Source organism: Tamandua tetradactyla, chromosome 11 (assembly GCF_023851605.1).
Source record: "Tamandua tetradactyla isolate mTamTet1 chromosome 11, mTamTet1.pri, whole genome shotgun sequence".
In the NCBI taxonomy this organism is placed as follows: Eukaryota; Metazoa; Chordata; class Mammalia; order Pilosa; family Myrmecophagidae; genus Tamandua; species Tamandua tetradactyla.
Window position 1 is genome coordinate 84628671 of NC_135337.1, and position 23412 is coordinate 84652082.

Genomic DNA, 23412 nt, shown 5'->3' on the forward strand with positions numbered 1-23412 from the left:
CTACTAAAGCTTCAGTGGCTGAGAGAGTCCAAATAGAATTGAGAGGCTACTCTGGAGGTTGCTCTTACACAAGCTTTAGCTAGACATTGCTACCTATCATAACTCGCCAACCCCCAACCAAGACTATTCCAGCCAATCCTAAAGAACACTTAGGGCAATATATAAGATTCCACAAGGGTTCCATGCACTAGGGTAACTTTCCAGAAACCTACAACCTGCTGATGGGTCCCTGGGCCAGATAAGTCCTGAAACCCACAGGGTCCAGCCTCTCCAGAACATCAGCTAGCTCCATCCCCCTATCCCATATTATTGACAGTCCCTTCCAACCTGAAAAAGTTAGAATGGGCATAACCCCAATACCCCTAAAGAGTGGGAGAAAGGTCAAAGGTGATAGTGGATATATACAGAGAAGGTAGGGTTTAACAAACGAGTATGAGTGCTGAATCCTTACATTGATATTTCTTTTAGTCTCCAATATCTTAGAGCAGCTAGAATTAAAAACCTAAAATTGTGGAACAGTAACCCATACCAAACTCTGAAATATGTTCTACAATTAATCATTGTGATGTGCTTTGAAATGATTGCTTTTTTGTATATATGTTACTTTCACACACACACAAAAGAAAAGAAAGTCAATTGTGACGACAATATATATATATATATATATATATATGTATATATATGTTCCTTCTAGCTTCCAATGTTCTGGATCACTAGAAGGAAAAATCTGAGAGGATGGCATGGTAGCCCATGACAAACTCTGGGATCTGTCCTGTAACTACTTGTTGAAGAAAGCTTTGAAAACTATTACTTTTTGGGTGGGCCACGGTGGCTCAGTGGCAGAGTTCTTGCCTGCCATGCCGGAGACCCAGGCTCCATTCCCAGTGCCTGCTCATTGCAAAAAAAAAAATAAAACTATTGCTTTTTTCTTTCTTTGCTTTGTATATATGCTGAACAATTAAAAAAAAAAAAAAAAGAATGGGTGGATGGGCATGGCAAGCGGAGAGCAGGCGGAGCTTTTGGAGGGGTGAGAACAAAACCCTGGACATGGCATGATCGTTCAGATCAGCTGGGGCCAGGGGCCAGAGCCCCCCTGTCCTTTAAAGCAGGGCAGGCAGCAAGCAAGGAACTGAGATGGGGAAAGACACAGAGGTAAGGAAAGCGGCCAGTGGAGTCCCAAGGAAAAAGAGGAATTCCAACAATAACAGATGGTCAGTGATGCCAGCTGCTGCCGGCCGGAGAGTGCCCGGAGACTTGGGGGGACCCCAGGGATCCTGGGTGAGGTTGACTGAGGCGGGTCATGGGTCAGAGTCTCAACGGGAGGCTTCCTAGGAAATGAGCACAAGGATGTCGGCTGAATTTAAAAGAAAATCGCTTCAAGACTGGCTGCTAAGGGAGGAAGGGGGTGGAGAGTTGCTGGGATAGGAGATTGGAGGTGCGTTTTTGCATGTGGGACTTTAGTAGAAGAGAAACTAAAGTAGAAGAGGAACTTTTTAGTAGAAGAACCTTTAGTAGAGGAAACTTTAGTTCCTTTAGTAGTAGAACCTTTAGTAGAAGAGGAACTAAGGCAGCACGGTGAGCTTTGGGGTGAGCGAAGGGGAGCAGAGCTGACAAGGGTGAGGACCGGGGACCCAGTTGGCCCTGACTGCACCCCTCTGAGCAGGGGAGAGAGAGAGAGGGAGGCTGGGGTGGGAAGTGAGAAGATGATGGCGGTGGCAGCAGCGATTAACCTTTCTGAAGCCCTGCTCTGGGCCAGGCTTGGGGCAAGTGCTTTATGTGCATTTATAACCTCTCCACGGGTAATTTACAGGGTCCAATGCAAAGTGAAAACATGGGGCCTCTCGTTCAAAAAGCAGGAAAAGGGGGTGCGAGGGTGATTCAGGAGTGGAGTTCTCGCCTGCCATGCAGGAGACCCGGGTTCAATTCCCAGCCCATGCACTTCCCCAAATAAAAAACAAACAAAAAAACAGCAAATGGTGCTGCAATAAGGGGATATTCACATGGGAAAAGAATGAAATGTGACATACACACACACACACCCATACAACATACCGCCCCCCCCCCCCCAAAAAAAGCAGGACAAGGGTTCCATTCAAGGTACTCAGTTACAAAGCATTTTCCTTTCTTCCACAGTCTCTCTCTCTCAACTTGCCTCAGTGTTTTCTATTTGCCATTTAATGTCACTCTAAGTACACTCAAATGCTAAATCATGAGCACAAACCCTACTGTTCACTTTATACTGTGCAAAGCCAGTTTTAAATCCAGGTAGGAGAATCTTGATCTCACAGGGGAAATCCTGGAAATTAGCTGGTTCGTTCTCACCAGAACAGTGGAAACGCTGCCCAAAACTAATGACTGCTTTTGTGTTTCACTTTTTGGATAGGCACACATACAACCAATGCTGTTTCAGCTTCCTGTACTTCAGGGTACAGAAGGACGGAAAGGAAATTACACTCCCATTTCTCCTATCTTGCCATCATTTTCAGCATGAGCGGTAATGACGGCTAATTCAGGGAAGCGACATGACTAAGAAAGGGTATGATAAGAACGACAAGCTGTTCCTGTTTCTTCGAATGCCACTGTTTTCTTGCACAGTTTAGTAAACTCTGGTTTGAATGGAAAGCATAGTCTCTAGGCGCTGTTGGTGCCTCTGCTTTCTCTCCGGTAGGCATCATTGGCACTCGCTTTGAGTCTGTCCCTTGCACAGGGTTTAGATCTGGCTGGATTCCCATGCATTGCGGCTCCACCAGAATGCAGCGTTCGTGGGGCAATCACAGGGTACCAGTTGGTGGCAAAGGACGGCGGACACACGGCTATGTCCCCTGCCTACATTGCTGCTCCATCGTGCGCATCAGCTTTCACTTACAAAACACAAGTTCAAAGATAATTTAATTAAGAGTCCCCAGTGGCAGCAGCAGAGGGTTAAAGCAAGCGTGGGGCTCTTCTGAGCACAGAGTACACATGAAGCCAGGCTTGGTTCTGCATTTACAGAGCAGGAAACTTGCCCAAGGGTGCCCAGCTCTGAAGTGGGCACCTGTCTTGTCACTGCAGAACTGGGCTGCATCCCACAGGCTGGAATGGGGTGCCTCAATTTCCTCATCTCTGAAATGGGGGAAATAATAGTGTTCACTTCTACAGAGGGCTGCGTGGATGAAATGATACCGATGCATGGCCCTGTGAGGACCCTATAAATAGCTCAGAAAATAAAAATGAAAAAAGAGAGTGATTCGGCCAGGCTGCTGTCTCCTGGAAGGCTTCTGATCTATACCAAACAATGTAAAAAGCTTTCCTTGAATCCCAAGCCCGGATTTGAGATACTGTGAGCAGTAAGTATCTGTGTGTTTGGGGTGGGGGTGGGCGTGTACTGACAAACCAACTAGAAACTTCACAAAGGAGAATAAAAAGGTGAAGATGATGGGAAAAAACTAAGAGGAGTAAGGAGACTTAATGGATATGAGATATATTATTGAACTAGAATAATTCAAACGGTGTGGTCCCAGCAGCAGAAGTTGAGATAGAATCAATGGACGAAAAAGTCCTGTGGGTAAGTATGTAATTTTTTGCATAATGAAGCTGGCATCACAGATCAAAATTTTTCAATAAATGAAGATAAGACAGGGAGTTAATTGTATGGGGGAAAAATAGATCCTTAAGTCATACCACATCTGAATTACTTTGGGATTGCATGTGGCAAGTGTATGATCCACCCCCCAAATAAACTAATGGTGACTGAAACAGGTAGGGGCTTTATTATTCCTCATATGACATGAGGTCATAAAGGAAGGAGCCCAGTGAGGGCACAGTGACTCTATGGTATCTGCTGGTACCTAGGCTCCTTCCATCTTTTTGCACCACTATCCTTAACATACAGCTTTAGTCCTCAGAGTTGCAAAATGGTTGCCACAGTTCCAGGCATCACAGCAACATTTCGGGCAGGAAGAAAAGAGAAGAATGATGTGCAAAACGGAAAGAAGAAAAAAAAAAAAAGGCCTGGCAGAGTTTTTCCTTTCTACTCAAGTAAGCAACAACTTTTCAGAAACTCGACTATAAATGAACACTTGCTCTCACTGGCCAGTACGGGCCACATGGCCACTTCTAGCCAGAGGGAAATCTGGGAGACATGTGTGCTATAAACTAAGCACATTGCTGCCTCAGGCAAAATCAATGCTCTTTAGTAATGAAGAGGAGAAAACAAATTTGGGTGGACAGCCAAGACTCTCTGCAAAAATATCTGCAAATTACAGCTGTGTGGTGGGAAGCCTTTAGGAAGGTTCCCACCTCCTGGTATTTATTTATGCCCTCGCGAAGTTTCTTCCCACGTTAAATCAGGGGTGGTGGTGGTGGTTCTATGTGACTCACAGAAAACAGTAGAAATGACAGCATGTGACTTCCAAGGCTAGGTCATAAAAGATATTGCAGCTTCCATCCGGGTCTTTTGCAAGGCATCTTTTGCAGTGAAATTTTCCTGTAAAGGTCTAGGTAGTAAATATTTCAGGCTTGGCAGGCAATACAGCCTCTGTTGCAAATACTCAACTCTGCCATTTGTAGCGTGAAAGCAGTGATAGATGATACATATAAACAAATGGGTGTGGTTGCATTCTGATAAAAGTATTTACAAAAACAGGGAGCACATTCAGTGACAGAAAGTAAATTCCAGATTATCAGGGCTGGGAGGGTGGGGAAATGGGAAGTTATTGCTTAACGGGTTTTCGGTGATGAAAGAGTTTTGGTTGTGGATGTAACTCATGCCACTGAATTGAATGCTTAAACAATGGTTAAAATGGCAAGTTGCCTGGTATGTTTATGTTACCATAATAACATAATGATTTTTAAATCAGAATTGGCCAAGAGGCTATAGTTTGACAAGCCCAAGCCCCTTGGGTTGCCTGTTTTGGTGAAGTCAGCTGCCATGTTATTTGTGTGGTCTGTCCAGCCGCCAGGACATAAGAGAGCCCCATTTGGTGAGGAACCGAGACTTCCCACCAACAGCCTACATCGACTTGCCAACTCTGGGTGACCACTTCAGAAGCAAACTCTGCAGCCCCAGTGGACCTCTGACCTCAGAGCCAGAATTGCCCAGCCAAACTGCTTCTGAATTCCTGATCCGCAGAGCCCTGGAAAGGTTGTAAACATTGATGTATGTTTTAAACCTCCAAGTTTGGGGTAACTGGTTATGCCGCAATCAATACCAAATTCAAGGTGGCTTGAAGAGTTAAATATCTAAAAATTAAACCACGCACCCCTCAAGGCTAGAAGGAATAGAAAGGAATGGATTTCAAGTCTTGGAGATTTCAAAGCTCTTTCTCACTGAAGGGTAGTAGAAGAAATAGTAAAAGGATATACAGGTCTGTCCCTCTTTAAAACTGAAAGAGCATATAGGAATCAACTTATATTAATACTCTAACCAAAGGATGGAAAAGACCCTGAGTGCAGAAGCCATAGATGTCCTGGTGAAACAAGCAAACCGATGGCGCTGTACATCTATGAAAAAAATTCAACCTCGCGAGTGATCAAAGATGCTAATTTAAAATGAGCCATCTTTCCATCTTTTTTTTTTTTTTTGTATGCAGTATGGTGGGGTCACATGTCATTGTTTTTCCATGTGAGTATCCCATTATTGCAGCACCATTTGTTGAATTTTATTTGTTTCTCTATTTTGGGGGGAAGTGCATGGACTAGGAATCAAACGCAGGTCTCCCGCATGGCAGGCAAGAGTTCTACCGCTGAACTACCCTTGCATCCCACTTTTTGTCTGTTTTAACAGCGGCTTTTAAAAAATTACATAATTCTTGTTTCGGCCTGCTACTATGAGCATAAATTGCAGCCTTCTGGAGAGCATAAGGCAGCGTGTACCAAGACTCATAAAATGTTTGTTCTTTCGAACTGGTATTTCCACTTCTGAGAATCTACTTGGAAGAAATATGAGAAGCAGGCAAATATTTGTACCTAACAATACTCATGATAGCATTATTTTAACAGTCCCTGGGCACCAAACTTAAGGTGCCAGAATTAAGTAAACTGTAGCCACATAACATGATAAGATTCATTCTGCTGTCATTAAAAATGTCTGTAGGGTTTTTTTTTTGTTTTTTTTTTTTACAATATGGAATTTTTCCCATATCATGTTACAAAGTCAAATAGGCAAGATACAAACAGAACCCAATTCTTTTCTAGATTTTTTTGTGGTTAAAAATCTGGTTACCGGGTGGGCCACAGTGGCTCAGCAGGTAGCGTTCTCGCCTGCCATGCCGGAGACCTGGGTTCGATTCCCGGTGCCTGTCCATGGGAAAAAAAATTAAAGAAAAAAGAAAAATCTGGTTACCTTTACACTGAGGGCAAGAAGCCAGTCTCACAAGGCTACAAACTGTGTAAATCCATTCATATGACATTCTTGAAAAGACAAAAGTGTAGCGACAGAGATCAGACTGCTATTTGTCATGGGGAGAGGCAGGGAAGGGGGCTGAGATAGTAAAGGGACAGACTGAGGAGGTTTTGGGGTGACAGAACTGTTAGAGATCCTGATTGTAGGTGAGGGTACACGAATCTAATCATGTGTTAAAATTCACAGAACTCTGTGCCAAAAGAAAAAAAAAGTTAAAAAAAAATTTTTAATGATTTTCCTTAAACTTTTTATTCAGACTTACAGGACAGTTGCAAAAATAATACAAAATCCATATAGAGACCTCCATCATACCTCACCACCCTTACAAACACCCAGATCTATCAATTTTTTAATTTTGCCACATTTGCTGTACTGTTCTTTCTTTCTATCTGTCCATCCACCCATCCATTCATCCATCCATCATCCATGTCTTTACTTACCTACCTATCTGTTCTAGTTTGATGGCTGCCAGAACGCAATGTACCAGAAACAGAATGGCTTTTTAAAAAGGGAATTTGATAAGTTGCTAGTTTATAGTTCTAAGGCCATGGAAATGTCCCAATTAAAGCAAGGCTATAAAAATGTCCAATTTAAGGCCCCAAGAAGAGGTTACCTCCACTCAAGAAAGGCCAATGGGTTCAGCATTTCTCTCCCAACTGGAAAGGCGCATGGCGAACTTGGCGACGTGTGCCAGCTTTCTCTCCCGGCTTCTTGTTTTCTGAAGCTCCTCCAGGGACGTTCTCCTCCTTCAGCTTCAAAAGTCGCTGGCTGGTGGACTCTATGGCTCTCTCAGTCTCGTGGCTCTGCTCGGCTCTGCTGTGGCCCTAAAAAAGGGACTCTCTCCAAAATGTTTCCTCTTTTAAAGGATTCCAGTAAGCAACCCCCACCTGCAATGGGTGGAGACACACCTCCATGGAAATCATCTAATGAAAAATTACTACGCACAACTGGGTGGGTCACATCTCCATGGGAACAAACAAAAAGTTCCCACCCAGCAATACTGAATGAGGATTAAAAGTCATGGCTTTTCTGGGGTCCACCACAGATTCAAAGTGGCACAGTATCCATTCAACTATCTATCCATCTGCCAATCCATCCATCCTATCTGGCTATGCATTCATTGTACTAGTCACTGTTCTCCAGAAAAGTGGAGCTAACATATGTATGAATATATACGTATATAATTGTGTGTGCTGGTTTGAAATGATGTATGGACCCTAGAAAAGCCATGTTTTAATCCTAATCCCATTTTGTAAAGGCAGCCATTTCTTCTAATCCCTATTCCGTATTTTTGATACTGTAATTAGATCACCTTCCTGGAGATGTGATTTAATCAAGAGTGGTTGTTAAACTGGATTAGGTAGAGGCGTGTCTCCACTCATCGGGATGGGTCTTGATAAGTTTCTGAAGTCCTATAAAAGAGGAAACATTTTGAAGAATGGGAGATTTCGGAGAGAGCAGAGAATGCTGCAGCATCACAAAGCAGAGAGTCCACAAGCCAATGAACTGTGGAGATGAAGAAGGAAAACACCTCCCAGGGAGCTTCATGAAACTGGAAGCCAGGAGAGAAAGCTACCAGATGACACCGTGTTTGCCATGTGTCCTTCCAGCTGAGAAAGAAGCCCTAACTATGTTCGCCATGTGCCTTCTCACTTGAGAGAGAAACCCTGAACTTCATCGTCCTTCTTGAACCAAGGTATCTTTCCGCGGATGCCTTAGATTGGACATTTTTATAAATTTGCTCTAATTTGGACATTTCCATGACCTTAGAACTGTAAACTTGCAACTTAATAAATTCCCGTTTTAAAAAGCCATTCCGTTTCTGGTATATCGCATCCTGGCAGCTTAGAAACTAAAACAGCCCTTTAGGGGAAAAATCGGCCCTAGTTGAGAATCACTGCTATCTAGTATTTTCTGTGGCATGAATTCCCCATAATTCATTTACTCATTCGTTTCTTGGGCATTTGGGTTGTTTCCAGTTTTGGGCTATTATGAATAGGGATGTTAGGAACGTTCCTTTTTTTTTTTAATTTTTATTAATAAAACCAATCAACATACAATATGAGCATTCTTTTTTTCTGTTTTCTTTTTATTTCTTTTTCTAAATTGATACAAATGTTCTAGAAATGATCATGATGATGAATATACAACTATGTGATGAAAAAGAAAAAAGGAACATTCTTAAAGGTTTTGGTGAACATACTACGTAGGTCTCTGGGTTTTATATCTTCATAGTAGATTTACTGAGTCTTCACGCAGGTGTTTATTCGGCTTTATGTATACTGCCAAACAGTTTTCCAAAGTGGTTGTCCCATATTACACTCTGACCAACAGTGTAGATGTGAGTTACAGACGTCCTATACCCTTGACAACACTTGTTACTTTCTTTTTCACTTGAGCCATTCTGGTAGGTGTGGAGTGTGATGGCATTTTGGCTTTAATTCACATATCCCTGATGACTAATGATGTCAAAGATCTTTTCATTATTGACCATCTGGATATAGCTCTTTATGAAAGGCCCATTCTTTTTTCTTTGGAGTTTCTGCATTTTTTTTTTTTATTATTGATTTATAGGTGCTCTTTATATATTCCAGACGTGAATCTTTTGTCAAGATATTTATATGGCAAATATCTTGGAAGGGGAAGTTTGGGGGGACATTCAGGAGGTAAGGTCAACAGATCTAGGGGACTTGTTGAAGGTAAAGGAGAGGAAGGAGTTGAAAATGATACAGTAATCTCTGGCCAGCATTTGGACCAACTCTGAGATGGGATCTTGGGAGGAGCCACTGGTAGGAGAGGTGCTGGTGGATGTAGGCAGTCAGGGGGATATCAGGTTGCAGCCAGATTCTTGGGTCAGGGGTGAAGGAGGAAGAGAGAGAGAGAAGTGGGAGTTTCTGTCATGCAGACAGGAGCTGACACCATGGAGTAGGTGAGATGCCTTTGAAGCAGGTATGGGGAGAAGTTTCTGGAAGGCTTGTAAGGCAGAGGCAGAGGAGCAGAGAGGAAGGAGGCAAACTGCAAAGTACGAGGGCTTAGTGCCAAGAGGAAAGGAGATGCCAGTAGGGCCAGCAGCTGCTGAGAAGTCAAAGGAAGTGGGGACAGCAGAGTGTGCTAAATTTGGTTGCTGGGAGGTCATACCTGGATCCCATGGAGTGGTGGAGATAGCAGACGAACTGTAGGGTTTAAGGGTAAGGGGAGGTGAGGGAAAAGGGAACAGTCCTCCAGGAAGATAGGGCAGGCTGTTTTCCCTTTTGCTAAGGAAACTGAGGCCAAATGCTGGGCTGCTCTCATTTCCCACCTGAATTCTGTAGGGCAGCCTGCAAGCTCGAAACTCCAATGAAAGTGACGTTGAATTCCCCTAGGTGAAGCTGGTTGGTCAAGGCAGAAATCCTTCTTTCTGATTTCTGAAATTGTCAGTTCTTGCTCTAAAACTTCCAATTGTTTGGATAAAAAAATTCCCCACATTGCTGAAGGCACGCTCCTTTGTTGATTGCAGATGCAATCAGCTGTAGATACAATCAGTCTAGTGATATAAATAACTGGACACTGAAATCTAGCCAAGTTGACACATGATCTTAACCATCAGAAAGAGGATATGGCTGAAGAATTGAGATTTGAAGTGGGCTTGGGGTGGGGATGGGCGATGGGGAGGTCAGAGTGATGAGAAGGTATGCTAGTTTATAAGCTGCTGGAATGCAATATACCAGAACTGAAACGGCTTTTAAAAAGGGGAATTTAATAAATGACAAGTTTACCATTCTAAGGAAGTGAAATTGTTTAAATTAAGGCACTAACAAGAAAGGCTGATGGGTCAGGAACACCCGTCAGTGGGGTAGTCACGTGGCTGCATCTGCTGGTCCCTTGCTCCTGGGCTCCATTGCTTTCAGCCTCTGGTCCTGTGGGGGTTCCTCAGTTTACTCCTCCAGGGCTGGTTTTCACCTCTTGGCTTCCCTTGGCTCTCTCCAGGTTCTGGCTTGTTTAACATCTCCTGGCAATGTGTGCTGGGCTCAAGCATCTCCAAACATCCATGTCTCTGTTCTCCACATATATCCACATCTGTGCCAGCTATACTGTGAAGTTTCTGTTGGCTTTGAGGCCTCTATCATTTCTGACGCTCTCCAAAATGTTTCCTCTTTTAAAGCGTTCGGGTAAACCAATCAAGACCCACCCGGAACCACCTAATCAAAAGGCCACACCCCAAATCGGGCACACCGCATCTCCGTGGAGACAACCTAATCAAAAGTTCCACACTATAATATTGGATCCGGAATAAGAGGAAGGGCTGCCCCCCACAAGATTGGATCAGGCTTAAAACATGGCTTTTCTGGGGTGCACAATACTTTCAAACTGGCATGGGAGGAAAAGGTGAAGGACAAAGGGGAGTGGTCAATGAACAGCCATGAAGGGGCTGGATGGTTTTGTAGAGGGGGGCAGGAAAAATGGGGAGTGGGATTTGAAAGGAAATAACTTTTTGAGAGGTGCCAAGAAACCAGATATAAGGACTTTATTGCAGTAATGTGAGTGAGAGAGAAAAGTTAGAAATCACCAAAACGTCCATCAGAGGATGAATTAAAATGGGATGGGCCTCTTGGGGTGGAACCATATACAGCCATGAAAAAGGAATGACTGGAAGTGATTGTGGGAAGACGGTGGAGCAGGAAATTCCAGAAATCAGTCCTTCCACCAGAACAGCTATTAAATAGGCAGAAACTGCCTGAAGCAACTATTTTGAAACCCCACAGTCTAGAAGGGCACTGTGCAGCTTCCAGGGAAGAGCAGGAGAAAGAGGTTCATAAATTGCAATAAATATTAGTGAGTTCCATTTTCCCTGCAGCTGCTCCCATTCCTCAGCCCCCAGAGTCATGGCAGGCAGCTGTGCGTACCAGACCCTTGTCCCCAGGATCTAGGGGTGTGTGATCCAATGGCAGGTCACCACTTTTTTTTTTTAAACCTTTTTTTATTGTTTTATATATATATATATATATATATATATATATATATATATATATAAATCAAAGAAAGAAAAAAGCAATTATTTTCAAAGCACTCTTCAAGTAGTTACAGAACAGATCCCAGAGTTTGTCATGGGCTACGATTCCATCATCTCAGATTTTTCCTTTTAGTTACTGCAGAACACTGGACGCTAGAAGGAATATATATATATATATATTTTTTTTCTTTATCATCACAATCAACTTTTTTGTGAAAAATAACATATATTCAAAAAAGCAGTACATTAAAACTCCTGTCAATAGGGGAATGACAAAGCAACTAGTTAGTACAAGCCCAGGACAGGGCAAAGACCCAGAGCCAGCACTTTGCATTTGCCTCAAGCTGACTTTCCTAATCTCCCAAGGAGAGCAGCAGCCAAAGCAAAGCCAATTTGCAAAGACGGTGAAAGGCGTTTTCTCATTGGTGTTTTGGTTGGTTTTGTAAACTCCTGTCATGTCACCAGCTGAATACAACTCAAGAAACGAGACAGATCAGGGGCTAAATCCTAGACTTAGCATTTAAAAATATTGAAGTGTATAGCATGGGAGGTACACAGGTAGTTCAGTGGTAGAATTCTCGCCTGGTGTGTGGGAGACCTGGGTTCGATTTCCAGCGCATGCATTAAAAAAAAAAATCAACACATGGTGCTGCAATAATGGGATGTTCCCATGGAAAAAGAGTGAAATATGACCCCCACCACACGGCATGCCAAAAAAAAAAAGAAAGAAAGAAAGAAAGAAAGAAAAGTATAGTATGCAATAAAAGATTACAAGACAAGCAAAAAAAACAGGAAATGATGTCCCATCCAAAAGGAGAGGATAAAAATTCAGGAAACATTGGCACAGAAGAACAAACTGTGGACCTACCAGATAAAGGCTTTAAAAAACTGATCTTCAGTCTGCTCAAGGAAAGGAAGGACAGTACAGAAGATGAATAAAGGATATCAGGAAAACAAAGGAAAAACAAAAAGAGAATCTCAATAAAGAATTTGACATTTTAAAAAGGAGCCAAACAGAACTACTGGAGTTGAAGACCAAGGTAACTGAAATGAAAAATTCCCAGGAGAGTTTCGAGCAGGTTGGAGCTGACAGAAGAAAGAATCAATTAAACTTGAAATAAAAATGAGTCAGGCTGAGAACCAGAAAGATAAAAAGAATTAGAAAAAGCGAAAGGAGTCTGAGACCCGTGGGACCCTGGGCTGGTTTGCAATTGTTGTGTACCCCAGAAAATCCGTGTTTTCTTTCCTGATCCAATCTTGTAGGGGGCACATTTACTGTTTAGAATGGAAACTTTGATTGGATGGAGTCTGTGGAGGTGTGACGCGCACAATTGTGGGTGTGATCTTTTGATTTGATGGAGATGTGACTCCACCCATTCAAGGTAGGCTTTGTTTAGTTTACCAGACTCCTTTAAAAGGGGAAACATTTTGAAAAAAGCTCAGAGCCAACGGGAGATCCAGATGTTTGGAAATGCAGAAAGAACCTCCCCCCAACCCCCGCCGTTGGGGGAAGCTGTTGCAAACCAGAAGCCAAAGGACCTGCAAACACCAGCCACCTGCCTTCCCAATGACATGAGGTTTTCCAGATACATCGGCCTTTCTTCTTCTTCTTCTTTTTTTTTGCAGAGAAAAAGCATGCACAGATCTGCTTCACTCCTAATCACCGACTCTACAGGACTCCAGCACGCCGGGGGTTGGGACTCGCTCTAACAGGTGTGTACAATCCACTAACAGGACAATGGAAGCGAAGGCAGCTGGGAATGTCACTGAAAGTGGCATTTCAACATATGATAAGGGTCAGTGTTCCACTGTAGCAGGGTTCTGACAGGTTCCAGGCAAAACAGAACTTATCTTATGAAAATAGGGGAATATACGATTGTCGAGCTTTACAAATCATTCGGTTTCTTCAGATGGTTGGCTAGCAAAAAGACAAACAAAATTTAGTCATAGACATTTGGGTGCTTGTTCAATTGCACCCTGGCAATTGCAGTTTCTGGAACGCTGCATTCCAGCAGCACTTAGCAAACTGATACAGTCACGACCAAGAATACCATCCCAGGAATCCCAGAGGGATTAGTAGAGAAAGGAACAAAAGGAGTATTCAGATAAATGACAGAAAATTCCCCAAACTTGGCAGAAGACATAAATATGCACATCCAGGAAGCCCATCGAACACCCAACAGGATAAACTTGATGAAAAATACACCCAGAGGTCAAACCACATACTACAAAGGATGAGTAGTGAGTTCTGAAAACTGCAAGAGAAAAGCAACATCTTATTTACAAGAGAGTCCCAATAAGATTGACTGCCAATTTCTCATGAAAAACCATGGAGGCAAGAAGGCAATGAGAGAAAACAATTGTCAACCAAGAATTTTATATCTGGTGAGGTTTTCTTTTGCAAATGAGGGAGCAATTATGACATTCCCAGATAAACAAAGAAAAAGTTCATCACCTCTAGAGCTGCCCTAGAGGCAATGCTGAAGGGAGCTCTTCAGACAGAAAGGAAAGGACGCTAGACAGTTGATCAAAGTGGCGTAAAGAAATAAAGACCTCCAGTAAAGTAACCATATGGGTAATTATAATTAATATTGTGTTATATGATTTATATACCGATAGAGGTGGCAATTCAAGAAGGAGACAACTATAAAGATACGTATGCACTTCAACAGATCCTACTGGGAAAACTGAATGTCCAAATGCAGAGAATGAAGGTGGGTGCTGCGTGGTGGTGAGGCTAGGATAGCCCAACATTTGTAATATATTCAGCAGCACTGTATTATACATTTGAATATGGTTAAATTTAGGTCGTGTGTATGTTACTAGAATAAATTTTTTTTAATAATTCCTGGGGCCATAAAACACAAATCATGAACCCTAAGGTAAACCATGGACTGTAGTTCACACTATAATTATTAAAATGTGCTTTCGTCACTTGCAACAAACATACCACACTAAGGCAAGGTACTAATAAAAAGGTGGCATTCTAGTTTACTAGCTGCTGGAATGAAATATACCAGAAATGGAATGGGTTTTTTAGAAGGGGAATTTAATAAGTGCTGGTTTACAGTTTTAAGGCCATGAAAATGTCCCAATTAAAACAAGTCTATAAAAATGTCCAAATTAAGGCACCAGCAAGAGGTTACCTTCACTCAAGAAAGGCCAGTGAAGTTCAGGGTTTCTCTCTCTACTGGAAAGGCACATAGTGAACACTGCAACGTCTGCTAGCTTCCTCTCCAGACTTCTGGTTTCATGAAGCTCCTCCCTGGGGCGTTTTCCTTCTTCATCTCCAAAGGTCTCTGCGTGGGCTCTCCTGGTGGTTCTCGTGGCTCTAAAAAGGGACTCTCTCCTAAATGTTTCCTCTTTTAAAGGATTGGAGTAAACTAACCAAGACCCACTTGGAATGGATGGAGTCACATCTCCCTCTATTCAAAAGTTAATACCCACAATTGGGTGAGTCACATCTCCATGGAGCTAATCTAATCAAGATATTCCACCCAGCAATAATGAATGAGGATTAAAGGACACGGCTTTTCTGGGGTACACCATAGATTCACATCAGCACAGGTGGTATACAGGAACTCTGCATTTTATGCATGATTTTTGTGCAAACATACAACTTCTCTAAAAAAAAGGAATGAGTAGCATTCTACATCTCAGCATGAGTGTATCTCAACATGCGCGTATCTCAAAAGCATACTGGTAAGTGAAAAGGAGAAACAAGTTGTGGAATAGTAACACAGTGTGATACTATGTATATAAAGTTAAAACACACAAAAGCATTGTATGTAGACGATGATACATCTCTGGGCCTGAAAGTAGAAAGTCGTGGAAGTAGTTAGCTCTGCAGGGAGTACAGTGATTTTTTCTGGGTACTTGTATCTATCAAGTGTGTTTCCCCATGGTGACCAAAGGTTCCATCACTGCAGGCCCAGTAGAGACAGGTGATCAGAGTGGAGAGTGACTTGATGGTTGGGCTGGAGCTGCCAGAGGGGTCAGCAAGACCAAATGGGAGGTGGTCCTGGGGCAGCCGTTTGTCCTGGGGCCTAACAGGAAAGGGATCTGCCGGAGGGCTACTGACCTGTGAAGTTATGTGCAGAAGGTAAGGCTTCTGGGCATTTCTCTGGAATAGTGTCCATAGCTTGTAGCTGATCCATGCAAGACAAGATTCCTTGGTTCAGACCAGGAGAGACATCAGGGGTCTTCTGAGCTAGGCTAGTACACTAGGGGGTCAGCCAAAGGACTTTCCTTTCGTGCATTTAAAAAAATTTAAATTATGTGTTCATGTTCAAGGAGCATGATACATACAACCAACTCTCAAATGTTTAGAAAAATTGATAGATACATAGATGGATACATGTCCATGTGTCAGCTTGGCCAGATTATGGTGTCTAGTCATTTTACTCCACCAAGCACTGGCCTCATTGTTACTGTGAAGATATTTCATAGGTTTAAATCATTAATCAGCTGCATGCATGTATGGCTGGTTGCATCTGACAATCAACAAAGGAGAGTGCCTTCAACAATGAGAGAGGTCTTATCCAATCAGTTGAAAGCTTTAAAGGGAGAACTGATGATTTGAGCAGCCAGAAACAAGAATTTTTATTTCTACTTCACCTGCCAGCATCTCCTGGGCAACTCATGAAAACCTTATTGAAGTTCCCACCTTGAAGCCTGTTCACACGGGCACAGGGGCTATTGGACAATGTCAACAGATATTTTGGTCGTCTAGAGATGTTTTACTCTTAAGGGGATATTTAACAATGTTAAGAGATAGTTGATAATGTCTGGAGACATTTTTGTAACTTGAGTAGCTATGCTACCATTTTCTTGTGGCTAGAAGCCAAAGATGCTGCTAAACTTCCTACAATGCTTGGGACAGCTGCCCATAGGCAGAAGTATTCGATTTCTAAATGTTGGCAGTAGCCAAGAAACCCTGCTGTACAGCAGTGAGAACGATCAATGACTCCGTCCTACAACAGTGATGAATCTCACACGTATAAGACGGTGTAAAAGAGAGCAGAGAGAAAGAGAAAATAACTGTCTACTTCCTATAGAGTTCAGGTAACACGCAAAGCCAATCGATGCCATTAAAGAAGTCAGAGGAACAGCTATCCTTGGTGGAGCAGGGACAGGAATGGATTGCAGGACACCTGGAGATGTTCTGAGCCTCACCTGCCTTCTGGCCACATGAGGATGTATGTGCTGTGAAAATTCTTTGAGCCATACATCTGCGATTTGTTCCTTTTTCTGTATGTGTGTCGAGCTTGCAGAAAAAGTTCTAAAAATATCAAATGCATCCCCTCTGCCCTACACAGGTCAACTCTGGACTGGGTGGCTGTCTCTGCCCCTTCCCTCTCCCCAGTCCATCCTTTAAACAGCAGGCGGGGGGACGTCCTCTCTGCTCTAAAGTCTTCCATATCTCCCTGTGGATCCTGAGATTAGATTCAAGTCTTTAAGGAAAGCCCCCCAGGCCTCAGCTCCTTGTCCCTGCCCTGCCCTGGGGGCTGGGGGGGTTGAGGTTGTGTTGATTTTTCTCTATCTGGCACTTCCCCTTCACGCATTCATACACACACTGCTTGCTAAAATGAGAAAGACAGGGCTGGGTAATATGCAAAAGCTCAGACACTCAGTGCAGAGCCCATTCCCCTGGAGACCCCCAGAGGTGGAAAGGGCTGAGAAGCCCCAGGCATCTCCCCCGAGACTTCCCAGGGAGGGGTGGAAGACCAAGGCAGGGGACCAAAGACCCTTAGACCCCGAGCCTGGAAGCTGTCTGTCTTGCCCCACAACCCCCAAATCCTCCCCACAGGTGCCCGCAATGGGCTTCCTCCTCCCGCCCATTTCCGGAGAGAGGACCCTAAAGCCTGAGCAGCTGCAAAAGGAGAAGTCCTGTCAGGCAGGGGTGGGTGGGGATCGGGGCTGGGAGTGCTGGGGGGTGGAGAGGTGTTGTTAAAGTTCCACCCCCAGCTCCCTCCCACCCCCAGCACTCGCAGAGCCCCCTGGGAGCTGAGCCCACAGCGCAGCCTCCGGCGCTTGTCCTCGCCTGGACACGTGCCAAGTAGGCTCTTCTCAGGCCCTTGAAGGCCTTTGCCAGTTCTCTTCTGTAGAGCCTCTAGCTTTGCACAGATACCTGGGCTCTGGCCCCACCACTGACTCATTCCAGCTCCATGCAACTCCAGTTCTGCATCTGAAAGCAGGAACAAAGGAAAAGATGCTCCTGGGAAAGCCAACAGTGCAGAGTCCTGCAAGGGCCTGGAAACTTCTAGGGAAACACAAGGTCAGAGTTCCCTCCACTCCCAGCTCGGCCACTTTCACCGGTTATGGGTCCTTGGGCCAGTGTCCTAACCTCTCTGTGCCTCTGTGTTTTTTTCACCTGCAAGATACAGATCACAGCACCCACCTTGTAGGGCTGTTGCTGGATGAGACGTGTGCATTTAAAATCATGTCTGACCTAGAAGTGCCCTGTGGCAATTTGCTGCCGTTGTTATTTTTTGTTTGTGTGTTATTTTAAAATGCTAAGGACAAGCCCCACCTTAGGTAAGCGCTCAATGTTGTCCCCATCCGCGCCACCACCACTTCCCCCCTCCCTCTTCCTCCTCTCTGGTTGCCCCCACTCAGCTCCTGCCCCAGGCTGGCAGGGATGGCAACTGCATGGTCTGAACTGATCCAACAGCTATTGTTGGCAGTTCTGTCTGACCAGCAAAAGCCACCCATTCGGCTTGCGCTGTTCTACCTGGGCCGCTGGGGGTGGCCTATGCACCTGGCACAGGTGGGCCTTCAGGAAGATGAGACAAACCCCCAACTCTCCCTGCAACCAGGGCCCCCCATGGCAGCTAGACTCAGCCTCTTCCTGTACCTCCTTCTCCCACCCACCCACAGAGGCACTCACCCACCCACCCGGCCTCCAACCCTCCTTTTCACCCATGCCCCACCCCGACAGACACACTGAGCTTCTGGAATGAGCCTCTCATGGCTTCCCGGACATCAGGATGTCCCATATCCAACCCTAGCACCTTCCCTCCCTCCAAAACTGCTGCCATCCTGTGCCCTCCACCTGGTTGCTCAGCTGGAGGCTGGGTGTCACACTGGGCCAGTCCTAGGTACCTCTGACACTCTAATTTCAGAAGCCAGGATATCCTTTCCACTGCGTCCTCTCCACCACTCACCCCGTAGCCCTGGACTGACCCAAACGTGATGGTCTCCCCTATAAAAACTTGTCTGTGGCTTCCTGAGGCTCCAGGAAATTCGAACCCCTTATCCAGCCCCTCCAGGCCAGAGAGGACAGTTCTCCCACAGGCAGCGACTCTGGACACAGAGGTCTTTTGTTTTGTTAGAGCCCCTTCTTCCATGTCCCCACCCACCGCCCTCGCGGCTGAGGGACATTCCCTCCTTGGACAGGCTGCCCCAGCTTTCCCACGGTTTCAGATTGTCCTGTCCCACTTACAAGGGTCCCAGCAAACACACTCCTCATTAGCTGCAGCTCACGGGTCCTGGAGAAAAGGCCCCTCCATTTTAAACAGGCACCAGAACCTCAGAGTGGGGACAAAAGGTTTAACTGGAAGGAATTGTCACTTTTGAAAACAAAGTCTGAATTACGACAATGAATGCAATTCTATTGGATAGTTAACCAGATGGGGCTATAGCTGAAATAGAAAAAGAAATAATTCATTAGGGTTGGTTTTTTTTTTGGTGGGGAAGGGGCATTGCTTTTCTCACAAATCTGCACGCAATAGTTTGCATTAATTTTCCAGGTGATCCTGGAGACAGCCATTTGGGGAGTGGGGGACAAAAAAAAGCAACTTTTCTAGGGTTTGGTTATCAGTTTTCCCAGAAGTCTTTCTGTCCCTCTTGATGTTCTCCTGGCCTTCCCTGCTTCACCCCTTAGCTGTTTTCTCTCTGTTTAATTATTTCCTGAACTGGCCACCAAGGTCCGTCTGTCAATGAATGACTCACCTGCCTACAAAGTTGCAAGATTTGTCATTTCATTCTGCAATCGCCTTGGCATTGTGTTCATATCATCTCGGGGTAGGTTTGCAACAGGGAGCGACTGGCCGCAGTGTCTTGTTTCAGTAGCTACAGCTGAGCTGCAGAATGCTCTGGAAGAGAGGTTTGGGTGGAGATGAATTTTCCTAACTTAGTAGAAAAGCTAGTAGTTTCATAGTGAGACCCCTTTGGCTTCCCTCATACCTCAAAGCCTCCCTCTTTGCAGGTTCTGATGTCTGGCCAGCTCTCAGATCTGCAACTCTAAAAGAAAGATAACCCACTGGACGTTGGGACAAAACGAAACAAAAGGTGTTGCCTACTTCACACTGTCCCTCAATATCAACTCTTGATGGATCAAAGTTTAAATGAGGAAAACAAAATCATGAGTATTGGGTCACAAGCGAAAGGAAGAGATTAAAGAGGCTATAACAACTAAAGGTAATACGTGACTCCACTGAGTTAATAATAGAGGAGAGAAGGCGCAAAAGGTCACTGTTGGGAACATAAATATTCGGAATTTAGCTCTATATCAATGTTAAAGTTTCTTGAACTTGACAACTGCATTGAAAATGGTTACATAACTGAATATCTGTGTTCTAAGGAAACATACACGTAAGTATTAAGTGTTCAAGGAGCAAGATATATACAACATATTCCCCAAAATTTAGAAAATAGATGGAAAGAAAGATAGAGGGATAGAAGGCTAGAAGGCTAGACAGAAGAAGGGAGGAAAGAATGGAAGGAAGGAAAGAAAGGAAGGAGAGAGAGAGAGAAGGAAAGGACAAACGTGGTAAAGCATTAAAAGTTGTTGGAGCTGGGTATCTGGGTGGGGGGTATGTAGGAGTTCTTTATATGGGGGTTGTATTATTTTTGTAACTGTCCTAAAAATTTGAAATTCTTTCAAAATAAATTTTAAAAAAAAGTAGTAGAGAAACACACCATGGGGACCTTTTAAAATTAATAATCTGAGAGTAGGAAAGGCCTTTTTAAGAAAAACAAATTCAACATAAAAGCCATAAAAGAAAAAGGTGAACAGATTCAACTTCAGAAAAATCCAAATAGATGCATGGGGAGAAAACACTACAAGCAAAGTAAAAATAAAACAAACTAGGGGGAAAACGACAACTCACATCATAGAATAAGAAGTAATTTCCTTCATGTTAAAAAGAAACTCTGTGTATATTTTATCACAATAAAAATAAAAGCATCTTTAAATAAATAAGGAAAAAATTCTGATGGCTTAAAAAAAGTTTCCCGGAAAAGACTAGAGATCCACCTTTTAAACAGAGAGAAGGTACTCAGCTTTACTCAAAATAATACAAATGCAAATTAGAACGACAGTTTGTCACTGCTCAGATTAGCAGGTTTTGATTACACCATGCTGTGGATAGGTGAGTTCTGTGGGGAACCCTTTGGTGAAATAGCTATCAACTTCACATCTACCCTTGCTTTTTTTTTTTTTTTTAACCCTGCCCTTTTGACTCACAATTCTACTTCTAAGAATTTATCAAACAGATCTATTCTAGGAGCCTGACATAACATTTGCTTCAGGTTATTCATTACAACACTGCCTGAATTAAAAGCAGCGTCCTTGTCCATCTATAAGGGCTGGCCAGAAAAATGACTGGTTCAACTGTGGAATGCCCTGCAGCTGTGAAAAAGACAGAGGAGGTGATGGTTGCACAGTTCTCCAAACACACTAAAAACCATCACCTCAACAGTTTAAATAGGTGAACTCCACAAAGCTGATACCAAAAAAAAAAAAAGAAAAACAGACGTTCCAGGTGGAAAAAAGGAGAAACCTTTTAATGTACTGGTTATTGAAGAGCTCCAAGAAATACTAAGTTAAAAAAAAAAAAAAGGTGCCAAAGAATGGGTTCCGGGCAAATGCTCGTGTTAGAAGAGAAACCAAACACATTTTACGCCTTCCCACCCCTCACCCCCACAAAAAGGCATCTTAAAAGAACACAAAGTACTAGCTTACAGTTTTGGAGGTCAGAAGTCCAAAATGAGTCTCGAGGTGTTCATGGGACTTGCATCCCTTTTGGAGGCTCCAGGGATGAATTGGTTCCCTTGACTTTTTCAGCTTTTAGAGACTTCCTGCATTCTTTGGTTTGTGGCATCTTCTTCCATGTTCAATGCCTGCAGCCTAGGAGCATGTTCCAATTTCTCTCTGCTTCCATCATCCTGTCCTGTTCTCTAACTCTAGCCTCCCTGTTCTGCCTGTCATTAAGGATTATCTGGGGTCTATATGGATAATCCAGGATAATTTCCCCATGTCAAGATTCCCAGCTTAAAATGTTCTAAAAAATGATCACGGTGAGATGAATATTCAGCTCTGTGATGACACTGTGAGCTGTTGATTCGACAAAACATGTGTGGAATGTTTGCACATTAAGAATGCTCGTACGGTTTTATTTAAAAATAAATAAATAAATTGGGAAAAAGAAGAAAGAGAAAAGAAAAAAAAAAAAAGAAAGAAAAGCTTCCCAGCTTAATTATATCTGCAAAGCCCCCTTTGCCATGTAAAGTCACATACTGATAGGGTTTGGAGATTGGGATGTGAGTAGGGTTGAAGAGTCCGTTCTACAAAGTCCATTGTGCACATTCCAGCCTCCAGGAAAAAAGCCAGCGTGGCTGGGCCGACTGATTGGCTAGACGGGAGCAGCAGGGATAGAGAGGGGTCCAAAGTCTGAACCCAGCTGCCTCTATCTGGATTGGGACCTATGAGTCACCTCAATCCCACCTCCCTGCCCCTCCCCCTCCCCACTCAAGCATAGGAGAGGGAGAAGACCTGGGGGGGTGGGGAGGAGCTTTCAGCCTCCCTAGGGGTTCCCCAACACCACCACTTTCCATATACCCCACACTGGACTCATCAGCTTAGAAACTCCTCTATCCCCACCACCAGCCGGGCCACTGGCTTCTGTCCTTCTTCAATTCCTCCCTCCACTTCCACCTGCCACCTGCAGGCCAGGCCCTGACGGCGCTCACCTGACCCGCCTAATGGTCCACCAGGGTGACCCCTGCCCCAGCCTCCCTGCAGCCCCTCTACCTCCAGCTCTTCTCCACATGGCACTCTAATTTTAAATCCAGCAGTACCTTCCCGCAGGAGCCTCAAGGACCTTTGTACCTTCCCGCAAGATCCTCAAGGATCCTTGCGGCTGGCCCCACCCATTTTCCAGGCTCAGACGTCAACTCCTCCTGGAAGCCTGCCCTGCACAGCCACCCATTCTCACCTCTGGAGTCAGGCCTGGGTTCTATGCTCAGGGTTGTGGGAACCGGAGAGGAGAAGGAAGGTTTGGGGCAGCAGAGATGCATCCCACTGCAGAAGGTCCCTTTCCTGCCAGGCTGCATCCTCCAGGCTCCCCAAGTTGGCTTACATGGTTCTTTTCACCTGAAACGTCTCTTGACCCTGACCCATCAGGGTTCTCTTTTGAGCCCTCCCTTCCTCTCCCCCCTCTCCTCATCCTCCTGCTCTTCCAGGAACATGCTGCGTCTCCCTGGGGCCTGACTTATCCCTGCCATTACTATTAACAAAAACGGCTGCCAGACAGTGCAAGGGTAGCGCAGTGGTAGAATTCTCGCCTGCCACGCCGAACACCCGGGTTCGATTCCCCACCTATGCAACTCTCAAAAAAAAAAAAAAAATCAACAAATGGTGCTGCAATAACGGGACAGCCACAAGGAAAAAAGAATGAAATGTGACCCCCCCCCATACAGCATACAAAAACAAAAAAACACGAAAAAAAAAATAGCTGCCACTTTCGGAGTACCCCCAACGTGGAAGGTGCGATGGCAACACCTCTCCAGTCTCAACAACTGAGATAAGTAGCTTTGTAATCCTCCTTTTCAGATGTGCAAACGAGCTGGGAGGGATGGGGAGAAAATAAAGTTGGGTGGATTCGGTGGCGGGGGTGGGGGGTGGGGAGCTGCAGGGAGAAGCAAAGGGGGCGGGGAACATCTAAACTGAGACTTGAGACCCGGATTTGAAAGGGAGAAGGATAATCTAGCAGAGGAGAAAAAAGCAAGTGCAAAGGCCAGGAAGCTGGCCTCGTGA

At 44.4% G+C, this 23412-nt stretch overlaps 1 protein-coding gene and 1 long non-coding RNA gene across 6 annotated transcripts in view; one reads left to right on the forward strand and one right to left on the reverse strand.

The window, feature by feature from the left end:
- The first annotated feature begins 1020 nt into the window (after nt 1-1020).
- The window catches only part of CERS4 (ceramide synthase 4), a 66105-nt gene continuing 43713 nt past the window's right edge, over nt 1021-23412 (forward strand). Inside the window, exons 1-3 of one of the 3 annotated variants that reach the window (XM_077121529.1) lie at nt 1021-1152; nt 12999-13085; nt 19582-19793. The gene's annotated coding sequence lies outside the window, so the exon portion shown is untranslated. The remainder of the gene's footprint in view (nt 1153-12998; nt 13086-19581; nt 19794-23412) is intronic. The other 2 variants (XM_077121531.1, XM_077121532.1) reach the window with 2 other exon arrangements.
- Nucleotides 17285-23052, reverse strand: LOC143650583 (uncharacterized). 3 transcript variants are annotated; one of them, XR_013159608.1, is made up of 5 exons: nt 22455-23052; nt 21340-21504; nt 19560-19616; nt 19326-19468; nt 17285-17559 (listed from the first exon to the last, which is right to left on the reverse strand). It is a non-coding gene; the product is annotated as an uncharacterized LOC143650583 (long non-coding RNA). The 3 variants fall into 3 exon arrangements; XR_013159607.1 differs by having other exon boundaries at nt 22408-23050; XR_013159606.1 differs by lacking the exon at nt 22455-23052 and having other exon boundaries at nt 21340-22394.